This window comes from Zootermopsis nevadensis, unplaced genomic scaffold (assembly GCF_977971745.1).
Source record: "Zootermopsis nevadensis isolate Lab colony 2312 unplaced genomic scaffold, Znev_1.0 Znev_ptg000028l, whole genome shotgun sequence".
NCBI classification, from domain to species: Eukaryota; Metazoa; Arthropoda; class Insecta; order Blattodea; family Termopsidae; genus Zootermopsis; species Zootermopsis nevadensis.
In genome coordinates, this window is record NW_028259160.1 from 9,792,510 (window position 1) to 9,807,617 (window position 15,108).

At 38.6% G+C, this 15,108-nt stretch overlaps 1 protein-coding gene across 2 annotated transcripts in view; it reads left to right on the forward strand.

Annotated features, from left to right (window-relative positions):
* The first annotated feature begins 152 nt into the window (after positions 1-152).
* The window catches only part of LOC110839403 (Fanconi anemia group J protein homolog), a 147,879-nt gene continuing 132,923 nt past the window's right edge, over positions 153-15,108 (forward strand). Inside the window, exons 1-2 of one of the 2 annotated variants that reach the window (XM_022083568.2) lie at positions 153-273; positions 9,821-9,942. The gene's annotated coding sequence lies outside the window, so the exon portion shown is untranslated. The remainder of the gene's footprint in view (positions 274-9,820; positions 9,943-15,108) is intronic. The other variant, XM_087357390.1, reaches the window with a different exon arrangement.

A 15,108-nucleotide genomic window follows, 5' to 3' on the forward strand; every position in this document is an offset into this window, starting at 1 on the left:
GATGGAAACATTATTCATTACATAGACTACATTATGCTTCAAAAAGATTGTAGTAATAAAATAACCAGCATACTAATCATAAAAATATGCTCCTCTAATTAATTCCGGAATATTAATAGTTGGCAATCGTGAGTCATACAATACTCGTACCTGTTCCAATTCATGGTAAAGCACATCAGTAGTGAGTCACGACGGGACCCAGAACCAGCTATGAACCCAGCATTTCGTCATACGCAGTAGACTCGATAATGAAGAGGTGAATCAAATATAAAGGTACACTTAAATGTAATGACGAGTTGTTTATTTTGATAATATCATTTTATAAAAAAGTGTTTTTTCTCAAGGTCTTTCCATGCAACGGGCATATTTTAAGCAGCACGGGCATAATAAAGAGAGCAACACAATTTATTCTTATACAGTTATTAAGTGTATAAAGTTAATAATCAACATAAAACGTGGGAATGAACTGATATACTAAGGTTAAATTTAAAAAAAATTAAACCATAGGCAATGTCTTTTGTCACAAATTTGTATATTAGGAACAAATATGTTTTAGTTAAAATGTTTAATAATTTAAACCGATGTAATTTTAAACTAAGTTATAAAAGTATTTAAATGCCGGTTCTAAAAATATTTTTCGAAACATTGCGTAATCATTGCACGAGAAATATCACAGAACTTATATGATGTTTGTGAACGGCACTCAACTGCTTGTAGTTTAATAGGAAATGCACTGGGGAATGAGGTATTTAAGCTCGGTTGAAGCTGATCACAAGTCCCTGTCGACTGTCGAACTGCTGCAGCTGATGAACTTCTTTAAACCGATACGGTCTCATTTCAACTGTTTTCTCAGTCGATGAGCACTTGTCACAGACAAACACTTTCTGTTACCAAAAATATTGTTACCAGTGGTGGGATGTTAGCTCATTCCGTAATTCCTGGACTACATTTTTGCGGATATTTGTTGCTGAATGTTCCACAAATAGCAACAAATTATTTTTATGGCAAGTAATGTTCGAGAATGAACACTTATTCTGTTTTTAAATATACGATGTTCGTATCTACTCAGCTTTTCACAAGTGACGTGAGCAGCGACCTAGTAACAAGCATGACCCTGAATCGAGTTTCACGGGATAGATTGAGAGATCATTACACGGGAGTGGAGCTGATTATGCTTGATTTTTGTGCCATAGTTCGTGAGTGTTGTAGGATTTTGTTTTTAATAGTACACTCTGGGCCTCCAGTCCACGTATGTAGGTCCGCTTTTATGGCGTTCATAATTGCAGAGACAACTTACTTATCGCCACTTATAATAAAATGGTCTTACAAACGTCGATCGTACTTCTCGATTGTGCCCCGTTGGAATAGACCTATCAACGTTTTGCGATGCATTCATCGGAATTATTGACATTTATAGGAATATCTGGTGTCATAAACCACAAGACCACAATCAACATTTTTACCAACGTCAGAAATTTAAATTTCATACGGTTATAGTTCTTCATTATGTATTTACAAATTACAGACAATAAATTTGAATGCCTTCGTGAACATAGTTATTCCAGCCTGTAACTTACAGACAACAAGCGCGCAACCTATAATAATCTCAACACATTAATCAAATCACAATTTATTTCTTGCCGTGTATATATGTATATACCTAACAAACTAAGCTTTCCATAACGTAAAAATAAAAAAAAATTCGTACATATATCTTTAAAGGTCATCGTTTATATTGGTTCTCCTGTCACGACGGCTTGCGTGATTCATTTATAAATTAATTTATCTATTTCCTTATATATTTACCCTCGATTCGTTTTGTACCTATTTCAAATGTCGAAATTATTTCGTTGATGAACTTTTACATTGTGAAATATGTCAACATTATGTCTTGTATTCATCAGTCCCTAGTAAAATGGCAGAGGAAAACACGCTAATGTTTGATTTAAAGGATTCAGTATCTGTTCGCCAGATTAATGAACCCATTCTGAAAGCACTGAATATTCCTACGCCTCTTTGGAAGGTCACGGAAAATAGGAACTGATGCATGTTTGTCACAAGGCAAGACGTAATCTGTGACGTGCACGAAATGAGGAATACGTGCAGTTAAATGGGGCCTATAGCTATCCAAGAGGTTGAACTTAATTTATTAAAAAATAAAGTCGAGGCGGATGGCAAATAAGTGCAATAAATTATGGCCTGTGCGGATTTTGATTGCAACTAGAGACGAAAACCGGTGAATTTATAATTGTAATTACAGAAGAAAATCAGCTAATGTAATTGTAACTACAGAGAGAAAAATCTATTTGAATTGGTACAACAGACAAATCATAACTAGTGAAACGGAATTGAATTTAAAAAGCACATCATTAATATTTAAAGACAGAAGTCTGCAAAAAGAGTAAATTGGAGAACGCAAAGTAGGATCAGAAAAAGAAAATACTGAAACAATTTTTTGGTGAACTTAAAATAAAATTGGTAAAAGTGAATCAAAGAATATTGTAAACACATGCCACGGTTACACGTGATTTGTAAGAACATCCAAGACAAACACTCAGTGACCGGAAAGAATGTAGGAAGGGCTGATTGGCCAAATATTATTAGAATGACAAGTGGCATGATTAAAAGAGGAAGACGAACATACTTTATTGTACCAAAAAGCCTATAGCCACTTTGTATTTTCTGAAATAGACTGTCTGAAACCTTATGAGTAGAAATAATTTAATTTATTGTTTTGCTTCATGTAGTAGGTTGGTTTGTGTATTTATAGCAAACTAAGATGTTATAATTAACGTTTATAATTCGTATTTTAATTAGAAATTGATTCGGAAGGTGCTACTTTTATTGTGTTATATTTCTGATTAGCTCGTCCGTACCCAGTATCTTGTTAATCATTATAACATTCTGTAAAATTTTTTGGTAAACATTATAGTAGTTCGTGACAACAATGTAAGTATATAACTTTTTACCTAAGGTCTTTCAAGTGGATATTTTAATAATATTTATTTAAATTTTCTCATAGAAGACAAGTTGCATATGTGAAAACATTTGTTGATACTCCAAACATAATAGAAAACATGCAGTCATACATTCAGGGGTAAATGATAATGTGATAAACAGTTTTATATTTATAATGTGTCATTTTATACTAGTTTTCGACAGTGCAGCAGCTCCCAAATTCTGATTTCTTCGTAATATTAAAGTAGAGGGTATATAGAAACCAATTAACCTTTTCTTAAAATTACCTGAAAACAAAGCACCCAGTCTTTTATTCCATATTTTCACATGTTTTGCCCTTTTTAACACAGTCTGTCAATCATTCAACTTATGTAGATCAGATGATAATATTAAAACCGATTTTTAAAGGAATGTAACATGAGAATGTAAACTAGATTCCTGTAGCTCAGGATATTGTCGTTGCTTTCTTGTATACTTGGTATAATGAATCTTCTTTTACCATAAAAGGAATGGAATTTCTCGACCAACTGAGCGAGCACTCGTTTCTCAGTAAGGAACTGTGCTCCATGGAGTTACTTCACCTCCATGAACCTTATGACTACTGCACCTGTGGCCTTGCACTTGCAAGAATGACTATATTTTAAATGTACAATTGCGCTGTTTCAACATGCGACAAGTTGATTGCTAAAGACGTAAATATACTTGCCACACTTTGTTCTGGCGTTGCGTTGTCATATTGCGTCGTTAGGATCAGTTAGTTATCACGAATAACGAGCTCCTGTGACACGACATAAGTATTCAATTATTGCCAATGGAACTTTCTACAGACTGAATTAGTATACTGTAACTGCCGACTGAAAATCTTGCTGGAAAGATGCCACAAGTTAGCTGGTATTCAAGGCAGATTCCATTTAACCCTTTGTTTGTGAAATATAATTGAGATCGCCCTGACGATAGAAGCAGTAAGCACCTCAGAAATGCCGGTTAATTTCCACAAGACAACACGGCGCGACGTCCCAGAAGACAGCCATCTTCATACTAACCGCCGTGAGAACATAAAGTCTTATGATTGTCTTGTGAGCTGCTGCTGTTGTTTTCACAGAAACTGCCATGACACTTTGAATTACACTCCAGTTTTTTATTTCATATAAGCATGTTCCCTTTGTCTGCCGTTGCTGTCACTCTTAACAAAATCCCCGCAACTCTTTTTTCTTGTATCGTCAAATTTGTTGTCAGTTCTCTGCTGATGCTAAATTTAGAAAGGTCAAGATACATGTTTTTACTGTGGGTAATACAATATTACAAGGTAGCAGACGGCTTAAACCGCGGTTGTCCTACCTACCACACTGATGACAAAGATTCCCAGTCGCCGAGCATAGATAAGGCAGGCGCTTTTAAGGGCCATCAAATTCAAAGAAAGTAGAAATGTCAGTTTTCTTGCAGAGGGACAGACTATCCGAAGACCTTAGGTAGAATTCGTTAAACACGTATTAAAATCCAGGACAGGGTCTTTCACTTTGTTCATTTATCCTCACTTTATAACAGTTTAAACGTGGGATTTCTTAGAGAAAATATTAACAAGCTCACCGAAACAACTAATTAGTCCAGAAGTGGGTAATTGTTTCACTCGGGGAAATTATTTTGAAGCGATCTGGGTAGACTTAGGAAGGAAGTTTGCACTTAAATGTGTGTTTACCGTAACTTCTGACAACTGTAAAATTTATAGGAATACACAGATATCAACACAGCGCCAAACGTTCATTTAACCAAGTGCTTCATATTATTTCGTCTCTTGTTTTAACTGTTATTTTCTTTGGTTATAAAACGTAGTCAGTAGGTTTCCAAATCGTTTAATTATTGATTGGTAATTTATGCTCAGTCAGTATAGTGACTGACTACGAGCTGGACGATCAGGGTTCGATTCCCGACAGGGGCAGAGAATATTTCTTCCAGCCTCTGCGTCCACATCGGCTCTGGGGCCAACCCAGCCTCCTGTCCAAAGGTACCAGGGATTCCTTCCCTGGTTGTAAAGCGCGGACTGTGCGTGACGTTGACCACTCACCCCCATCTAGTGCCGAGTTCTAAAATGAGTAGGGGCTATACCGCCTCTCCCACTAAGCGCCTTCATGACGTGTAGCGGCACAACTTTTATGTTTACTTCTACTTTATGCTACCCCTAATACTGGCTATAAAATTACGCATCTGAAGGAAAGTAGGCGCCTAAGTCCTTTCCAGAATTACTTGTTTCTGTAATCTGTAGTGGCATTTAGAGCCGGAATGACGCTGCTGACAGAGAGATCACAGTAAAAGACCCCCTTTCAAGTTGAATTCATATTAAACGTGGCCAGCTTTAACTTCTCTTTCTTCATAGTTGACAATAATCTTTGAGATTGGTGGATGTTGTCGTTAGAACATTCCTTACTGCCACCAAGCACTTATCTGCTAGCTGTGTATTTTATCACGTAGAAAATAAAAATGGACGAGTCGGTAAAAGCAATATGTTGTCATGGTAGCGGCGCCTTTAACGAAGATCCACACGCAATTAGCTGCAACCATGGAGATGCCGCAATGTGACGTGTGTTGTTTAATGTGCTGATGAGTTCAGAGGGGAGGGGAGGAGTGCTTCCGGATTTTATAAAACAGAACGAACCGTCAGTGCACCAGAACAGTTTAATTCCAAGAAAAATATCAAATATTAGAGTTTGAATCTGTTAAAAAAATTGGTTAGCCATGTAAGGGGATTCGAAGTTAGAATCCTGTTGGAAGATCGCCTGAAATGTGACGTCTATTTGCATCACACGACGGATAACTATCTCCGGGCCATTACGTCATCCATTTATTGGGTACAATAGGCCTGTCCTGTATATTTGATGCCAGGAGAAGGTATTCTATTTCTTCATATGCCTATAGGCTTAACTGGATGTTTAAGCTTAAAATTATTCATTGTCAGGACTTTTTCCATCGTCTGTTCTTTAAAACCACGACACTCCAGTGACAGAGACTAGCTCTATCTAAGAGACCCAACAGAGTAGGTACCTCTCACCTGAAGACGAAGACAGAACCAGCCTCCGAAACGTCGTGGTTTTAAAGAACAGACAATGGAAAAAGTCCTGACAATGAATAATTTTAGGTTTAAACTACCGTCGTCAAAACTCTTTAGAACTAACTGGGTGTTGTTTGGTTTTATTTTTGAATTGATATTAAAAATAAGGTATGTTTAGGTTTTATTGCTAAAATGACAAAGATCTAAGCACTGACAAAAATAATCTTAATCCGTTAATCCAAATTTTGTAGTCGGTGACTACAAAGAGCTCTCTCCGGGGCACAAAATATAAATTAATAAAATATGTGGTATGGCACCTCTCGCTGTATTTTCACGAGCAGCTGTCGCGTTAAATGTTCGTCTTTCCACGTGTCTTCTCAGCCTCTTTATTAACCTCAAGCGCCCCAGTCATAATTTTTGACTCCCTACCTCTTTTAGGAGCGAGTTGTTACCAACATTCCAAGTTGTTATCCTTGTGAAAAATACGACTACATATTTTATTCTGAATCTAAGTGTGAACTCGTTTGTGTGAACACGAAAAGATGGCTGGTGAGTGTACGCCACATATTCAGATTAAAAACATGTTTAATTGTAATCACAATCATCATCAAGTGATAGGTTCAACTCAGAATTGGTCCTTTTTCCTTTTCTAGTTTGATGAACTGGAATACAAATTTCGACATTTTGTATTGCCATGGGCCCGTTCTTCTCTTCTTTTGACTACATTGCCGCCTCGATACGTTTCGGCATTTCTGCCTGTTTAAAGTCTGACATTTTATCAGAAAGGAGATTAATATAAGGTGGGCCCTAAGCGTGAGGAACGTCGGGCTGGGCTTAGAGCCTGCAGCCTATGCACTGCACCTGCACGATGTGTGAAAGTGTCTGGAGAGGTCGGTGACAGTGACGCTGGGCATTTGAATCTGTTCTGCCGACAAAGACAAACAAAACACGTGCATAGAGAGCTAGGGCTGGGAATGGCATTGTACTGGAATCCGGAAATTATGTTCTGACCAGCCGGCCACACTACTGAATGTGTCTGATGCGAGAAGCAAACAAAATGTTCAGAATATTGGGCTAATAATCGAAATCAAGAAATGGATATCCTTAGAGAATTGTTTTGATAATTTAATGGTGACTACTACATATTTTATTTAAAATATTATCCATCAACAAGGCGATCTTTTCCAACATGATGGAGGCAGCAGGCACCTCTGAAACGTCCGTCACTTTCTACCGGACTACATAGCGCATCCTCCCATAAGACAAACATCTTCATTCCCACCCCGCCAGAGACAGATATTAAACATAGAATTAAGAAAATCACCTTGAATTTTGTTGAGAGGGAATAAAATATCCTGTTCAGTTCATTGTCTTCTGCAGCGGTGTGCATTGATCTGCACATGTGGACAGACGAAACGAGGCTTTCTGCACATATGTAAAAGGAGAACGGCGTCACCTAAGAGGAACTCAGATCTACGCTTGGTTCTGCTCGTGGACACTAAACTATACCACGCCCTACTTTTCATTCCTAATTCCCTTTTTCCTGCAAAGAAAGGTTCAAGTTTCAGTGACGTGTCTCTATAGGTTTTTATCTTTAAAGAACTAGGTAAAATTACGGGCAGGCACACAGACGGAAGCAGATGATTTTCAGTATCTGAAAACCTGCCTTTTCAATTTCCATTACTTCTGATTTTTGGTTTCAAAGAAATTACTTGCATACATTATATTTAATATTTATTTATTTTACTTAATTCCCTTCGACTTTGTGATCGTATGTATAATGTCATGGTTTGTTAATTAAGACGACGAATTCTCCTAGAAGGACAGACATCTCGCATTAAATGTTAATTTGGTAGTCTGTTCAGAATGAAAACATATATTGGTCATTTATAAACAACGTACAGCTCAGATGGCTTGCTTTTTTGCACTAATTCTTGGTTGATGCACCGTGTAGTGCGGTATAAATAGACCGACGTTTCAGAGATACTTATTGGTCTATCAGTTTGTACCAGACTACACTGCGCAACATCACAGAAGACAGTAGTTTTTGTAATAATCCTACCCTTCGACGCTAAATAATTTGAGCTGCTGAAAGCGTCTTTCAATAAATCGCAAGTATATAAATATATAAACCTCTTATGTAGCTTCAAGTGGGTCGTCCCCCCACAGGCTGCAAATAGGCAATTGAGTAATGACTTTGTTTGGGGTGTGTTGCGTGACAGGAAGGGCTAAACATTTGAGGGGTTGCAATCTGCTTGATTGGGGTCATCCTTATCAACAGCGCTCTCACACCTGGCGCTAAAATTGCCACCTTAAACGCCATTTGGTAATCTTCCTTCCTTCTCACAATTAACACCGGGTGTTGCTAATTACTTTAGACTGCACAGTCGAATGTTTGCTTCTTACTGCCAGCATCGGTTATAAGGCGTCGATGTGATGTGAACATTTAGCATTCTAAGCAGGATTTGAGGTTCAAACGACGGCTAGAATAAAGATGGTTGACTTCTGAGTTGTAACGCCGTGTAGTCTGGTGAAAGTATACCGACGTTTCGGACGTTCTTGTCTCCAGTACTCATCAATGATGATGTGAAATTTTGTAATCTGAAGAGATTGAACAATAGTAATAAAAATTATCTGAGTAAAACAGATTTTAAAGATCGGAGTTAGATGGAGCTATATTATGATTGTGTTTAATAGCTGCCTTGCTATCAACGGTATTGAACCTTCTGGTGCTGCCAGATTATTGTGAGAAAATTAGAATTTATTAATCTGCTGATTCTTCTTCTTTCCGTTGTCACTTCGTCTCTTTTATGCCAGGTTCAAAAAATTAAACTGAGTTATCTTGTGGACATAATCACTGGGCATGTGATTTACGAGTTTCTGTAAGACGTCTTCTGGTGCTTCCCTCTTGCCGACCGCCGACAGAGTGAAAAACGAATATGATATGGAGTCAAGACAAGCGACCGGCTATTTTTGTCTGTTACTTCGCTCCAGCAATTTTAATCGCAGGAATTCTTCATAGTTGTAGCTGATAATTCCAGCTTGGTAATAATTTCGTCAATTCCGATCAAATAGACATATAGTGTTATCAAGGACAGAGAGAAAGCACTTCAACTCTGAAGAGGGAGGCAGTATTTTCTTCTACCTACAACCCACACGGCTGTATCACCCATAGGTTCAGCATCGACATCTTAACCGACGTGCTGCCTCCTGTTCATAATGTCGCCTCTACACTAATAAATACGTTTAAATACGTATCACAAACCTATGATCACGTATCAAGACGAAGTCTTGGCATAGAAACAGCAGACGTCAGAGCGAGATCACTGGACCGAGATTTAAACATCCGTATCAGAGATCCCCTCTTCTAACAGGCGCTGACTCACTTGTGATTAGCATTTCATCACCACTTACTGCTAAAGTGTAATAACTAGGCCGACATTTTATGGTTTTACAATGAATAAACGTCGTTGTTTTGCATAATGCGTGTTGAAATTCCTGCAGAACAGTGCCAGAAAGAGACACCTAGACTGGATACCTGACATTATCAGTCTGACTGCACAAAAAGACAAATAGCAGAAATTGTGTTAAGCTAGAGAAATGCTGAATTTCTTCAGTAAGAAGATTATACAGGACTAGTCTAAATGATGTTCCCGATTTGAAACACATGTTACTCATGTTTAATGAAATTCAGATGCACAAAATAGCTTTCCTACTCTTAACAGATATATCAGTGCTATTAATGTCAAAATAACGAAAGGAAATCACTCGTTTAATAGTCGTGTAAAGCGCACTAATTAATTACTATTTTTTTTCTAGCTTGAGAATTGGTGGACCAGCAATGATTTGCATACCGGCAGTGTTTGAGAGTGAGAGTGGCCTATGCGTCATGGTTACTGTGGAGGCTGCTCCCACTTCTGTGGGATTTATAAGACAACCAGGTGAACAGTTGCGTCAGTATTTAAATTATTTAATACACATTTAAAAGTTGAAAAGAAACATTTTGGAAAGCTCAACTAACGATTAACATGACGCGTTGGAGTGCACATGGCAACAGCTAAATTACAGGTTACATGCACAGAAAACGCAGTTACCACAAGAATAGCTCGTTTCGAAAGAACAGGACTTCGTTTAAAAGTAACAATTTTGAAATTTTAAATACTGGAAGAGATGGGAAATATTCATGAATTGTAAGCAGCAATGATTTTGAAGCAGGTGACGTGACATATTTGAAAGTACTATCCGAGTATTACAAATGAGAAACTGAGGAATCCCACAACAGCATCTCATTTATGTCATCCCGGTATCTCACGCTTACTCGGACTGGTATAAATACAGTGTCGCCATTAGAGGAATCTGTTCAATAATACTTTTAATTTTCATGCCCAAAACTTAACAGCTGTCTGTGAATAAAGATTAAACGATGCAGTAATATTGGCATGCTTGTTCAAAGAAGTGCCCTTTTCATCAGACACACCCTGTGGGAGAAAAGCCCTTCCTTCATATAAGTTATCTTCTCGTAGGCCTATATAATTCTCTCCCTGGAGGTCAATCGCAGAGGGTCAAACAAACATAGGGGCGGGTGGGGATTGCAACTGATACAGAGAAATAAATCCACCCTCCTGATATCTATAGAGCAGTCGCTATTATTTGTGCAACATCGACGTATAGGCATTGTTACAGGAGTATGACCCAGATTCGAATTTTGAATTTGTGGTTTATTTAACGATGCTGCCAACTGAAGCTGGGACTACGTAGCATTCAATGACTGCATGATTAATTAGTCGGTAAGTACTTTCCCGGCCGGTATTTTGGTCCGGGGTTAAGGTTTCTCGTAATTTACCTCAGTCCCTCCTTAACGGAGATCGATAATAGAATTTATAAACGTAAGTTCTGTCGTGAATGAATACCAAATAGGGAATATCAGATAGGAGATTATCGTGGCCTGTTTTGAGTAACTAACCCAAAATTCCCTTGGATGACCTGTTACAACTGCTAAACTCCGTCAGGATAAAGATATACACTGACATTCAAAATAGATATATTCCAAACAAGAATGATTTTATACAGTGTAGTGAATACAGTGCTTTCTACAGAGCGTAGTTATGATGTTTGCACGGACAGGCATACTAGCAAGAGATGAAGAGGTCAACAATGCTCTCATGCTTTGCAATATGCATGGGTTCTACCAAGCTAGGAAATAACCACTTGTCACTCTCTGCAAGTCACTGTGTATGTGGGCGAAGTGACAAAATCACTAGACGTCATGCCATCTATCATCATCCTCTAAAATCCACAGATTGTGACAGCTTGTTGCATAGTAACCGAGTTTAGATTCAGAACACTCTCTGAAAAGACTGTAAACTGAAACTGCATCAGCAGTTCAAAATTATATCTGTCCGTTCCAGTTTTATAAATATTTCGAATTTTATTCAAGTTAATTAAAATTTATTACCGAAGCACACATTTTCTGAATTACGTTCTGCAGCCCTATGAAATTCTTTCCTTTCCAATTCCAAGTTCGCGCTGTTAGTCAGATTACATCTGTAGTGAGAAACTAAAAAAATATTACAGTTATGTCAATGTTGGTCTTTCTTGTTTTTAATACCATATAGACTTGTAGGTACACACCAAAGTTTTAAAGGAATATATACCTTCATTTTCAACGCTCCAGTATATGTATTATCACCGTCGTGAGATTGTCAAGTCTGAAATATTGTAATTAAAATTATGCTGTTGTCTGATGTATCAGGCAATGTTTCAAAAAATGGAGTGGCAAAGCTCTTTCTTACAGTTCAAATTAATCTCATTGGTGTCAGGTTCACAGAGCTAGAAAAAGCAAGAGTTTTGTTGGTGTACAAGGCTAGACGCATGAGCCGGGATTGCTCAGTCAGTATAGTGACTAGCTACGGGCTGGACAGCCGGGGTTCGATCCCCGACGGGGGCAGAGGATTTTTCCTCTAACCTCTGTGTCCAGACCGGCACTGGGGCCCACCCAGCCTCCTCTACAATGGGTACCGGGGTCCTTTGAAGGGGGTAAAGCCGGCCGGGGCGTGATGCTGACCACTCACCCCCATCTAGTGCCGAGGTCAAGGAAGAGAGGAGCTATACCTCACTCACCCCAAACGCCTACATGGCGTATAGTGGGACAAACTTTACTTTACTTTACAAGGCTAGACGCATCACAACTGCGAAGAGCATGCATGTATGACTTGAATCATTCTTGCAGAGACTTATTTCGGTTTCTACTCTCTGACTACAATCCTCGCTCGTGGGATTATTTCCGAAATCCCTTGGTGGTTCATGTTTTTGGTCAGTTGGGTAGAGAGATGTCTCCTACATAACAATTTGTATTGGTCTCTTGCTCTTTTTAAGACAGGAATCTCTTAACCCCCCACCCCATTTTCCTCTAAGGATCTATTTCATCCAAATAGAACTTGGCTTTTATTTATATGACTTCGCATTGGCTTCAAGCGGAATCATCACACGGTGGGACTTTGTTTGCCTTTAGTACGTCACTTTAAATTTAAGACGATTGTCTTCTTCGATGTTGCATCGTGTGGTCTGGCAGATACAAAGCGACGTTTCAGAGCTTACTACATCCATCATGAGGAAGTTAACCTGAAACTCGTCGTCGTGAGAACCTCAAATCTCATTTTAAATTGTGTCCAAAACTGTGTTACCATTCCTGAAAGAACGATGTAGTCGATCTCAGCGCAAGATTATTACGTTCTAACCTACGAACCAGACTGAGTTCGAAGTTCTAAAACAAGCTGAAAGACCAGACAGCAGAACAAAGTGAGCTCCGAGCCACTAACCGTGTTAAACTGGTTAATATTATCCATTAAATCTTGTCTGTATTTGTGTGTCACACTTCTTATGTCCTGTATGGGGTATCAGATCAAAGTTAATAAACAGCTAATTTTGGTGTGGGTACAAACCACCCAGATAACTTTATTTCAATCAATAAATTAATATAACTGGACCAATTTGTTACATCCTGTTTTAGAAGTTGGCTTTTCAGGATAAATATGAACGATTATTTTCATAAACTCCGCTCTAATACATTCACATCACTCCCAGTCCCTGTCAAAATGTTAATTCGTTACGTCAGACACCTGCTTCGGTTCAGGAACATGGACACACGTCTTGTTTCTCGAGTACAGTTTTGTATTTCTTGTTAGATCAGCGGTCATTGGCAAAACCTGTACCGCCACATCTCAGTGGTAAGAAGACATGCTTCAATTTGAGCACCTGACTTCACACCCCGCTCGCTCTATGTCATGCCGTTTAGGCCACATATCCTTCGGTTACGGAAATTAATGTCAGAAATGAAAAGAACATATTATTATCAGAAAATATTCATGAACAAAATACAACATAGCTGCTATTTCAAGCTACATATTTTAGCACGTAATAAAGCGAGCAGTTGCTAGGTTTTTGTGCTCTAATTTCCGGAATGAAAGCAGCTGTGCAAATCAGACCGCGAGCAGAATTTGTCGTAGTAAAACCTTTCTAACAAAAAATTAATATTAGGTCTTATTTGAGATATATTTTGTCTTAATGACAGGCCATTATAATACAGTGGTGATTTGGTTACAGGGGTAGGAGGTCCTAGAAAATAAAATCTACCGGTAAACCTTGCAAAGACATACATAAAGGGGGATTATAAAAAGAGGATTAAGTTAAAAGTTGCTTATCTCAAATTTGTGACATCCTATAGTGATATAAGAAATAAATCTTACTAACTAACTAACTAGATGGCTTACCGAACCCGAAGGTTCATCACCGAATTAACCAAAGCCCTCCACCGGACCCTGTCCTGGGCCAACAAAATCCAGTTTCCTTCAACTCCTATCTCGGATAGATCCCGCCTGAGATTATCCTCCCATCTACGTCTAGGTCTCCCCAGCGGTCTCTTCCCTTCAGGTTTCCCAACCAGTACCCGGTGCACACCTCTTGTCCCATCCATGCGCGCTACATGTCCCGCCCATCTCACTCTTCTCGACTTAATCACCCTCACAATACTGGGGGAGCAGTACAGATTTTTAAGCTCGTCATTGTGCAGTTTTCTCCACGCCCCATCGTCTTCCCTCTTAGGCCCAAATATCCTCCTCAACACCCGATTCTCAAACACCTGCAATCTGTGTTCCTCCCTCTGAGTGAGAGACCATGTTTCGCACCCATACAAAACAACAGGCAAGATTATTGTTTTGTATACTTTAATTTTCAGGTTCTTAGAAATCAGACGGGAAGACAAAATATTTTGGACTGAGAAGTAGCAAGCATTTCCGGAATTTAGTCTCCTCCTAACTTCCTCACAAGTATCATTTTGATTTGTTATTGTTGTTCCCAAATATTTGAACTTTGTAACCCTTTCAAAGGATTTATTAGCTACCCTAAGATAATTTTGCCCGCCTGTCTTCTGATGACGAGATACTAACATGTACTTAGTTTTTTCTGAATTTACTTCCAGCCCCACTTGTCTACCAGCCTCTAGTAAAACTTCTGCGTTCCTCTTTATTGTATTTATATCGTCCCCCAATAAATTAACATCATCAGCATATGCCAATAGCTGATGTGTCCCGTTCAATTGCAAACCCTCCTGCCTACCTTGGACCTTCCTGATGGCGTATTCTAGCGCAAAGTTAAAGAGCAAGGGAGACAAAGCATCTCCTTGTTTTAGACCGTTCTTGATGAGGAATGTCTCAGATACATATTTACCTACTCGAATTTTGCTGCAGGTTTCATTTAAGCACATTTTTATTAGACCCACTAGCTTCTTTGGTATACCAAATTCAATAAGAATATTATATAGCACTTCTCTCTTCACAGAGTCATAGGCTTTTTTGAAATCTATAAATAACTGATGTACAGTCCCACCGAACTCCCATTTTTTCTCTAGTATCTGACGAATGCAAAAGATCTGATCAATCGTTGATCTGTTTCGTCTGAACCCACACTGATGATCCCCAATAGTTTCATTCGCATATGGGGTTAATCTTGCCAAAAGAATGTTGGATAGAATTTTGTATGAGGTTGATAGCAGCGATATTCCTCGGTAATTACCACACTCAGTCTTGTCCCCCTTCTTATAAATAGGAATA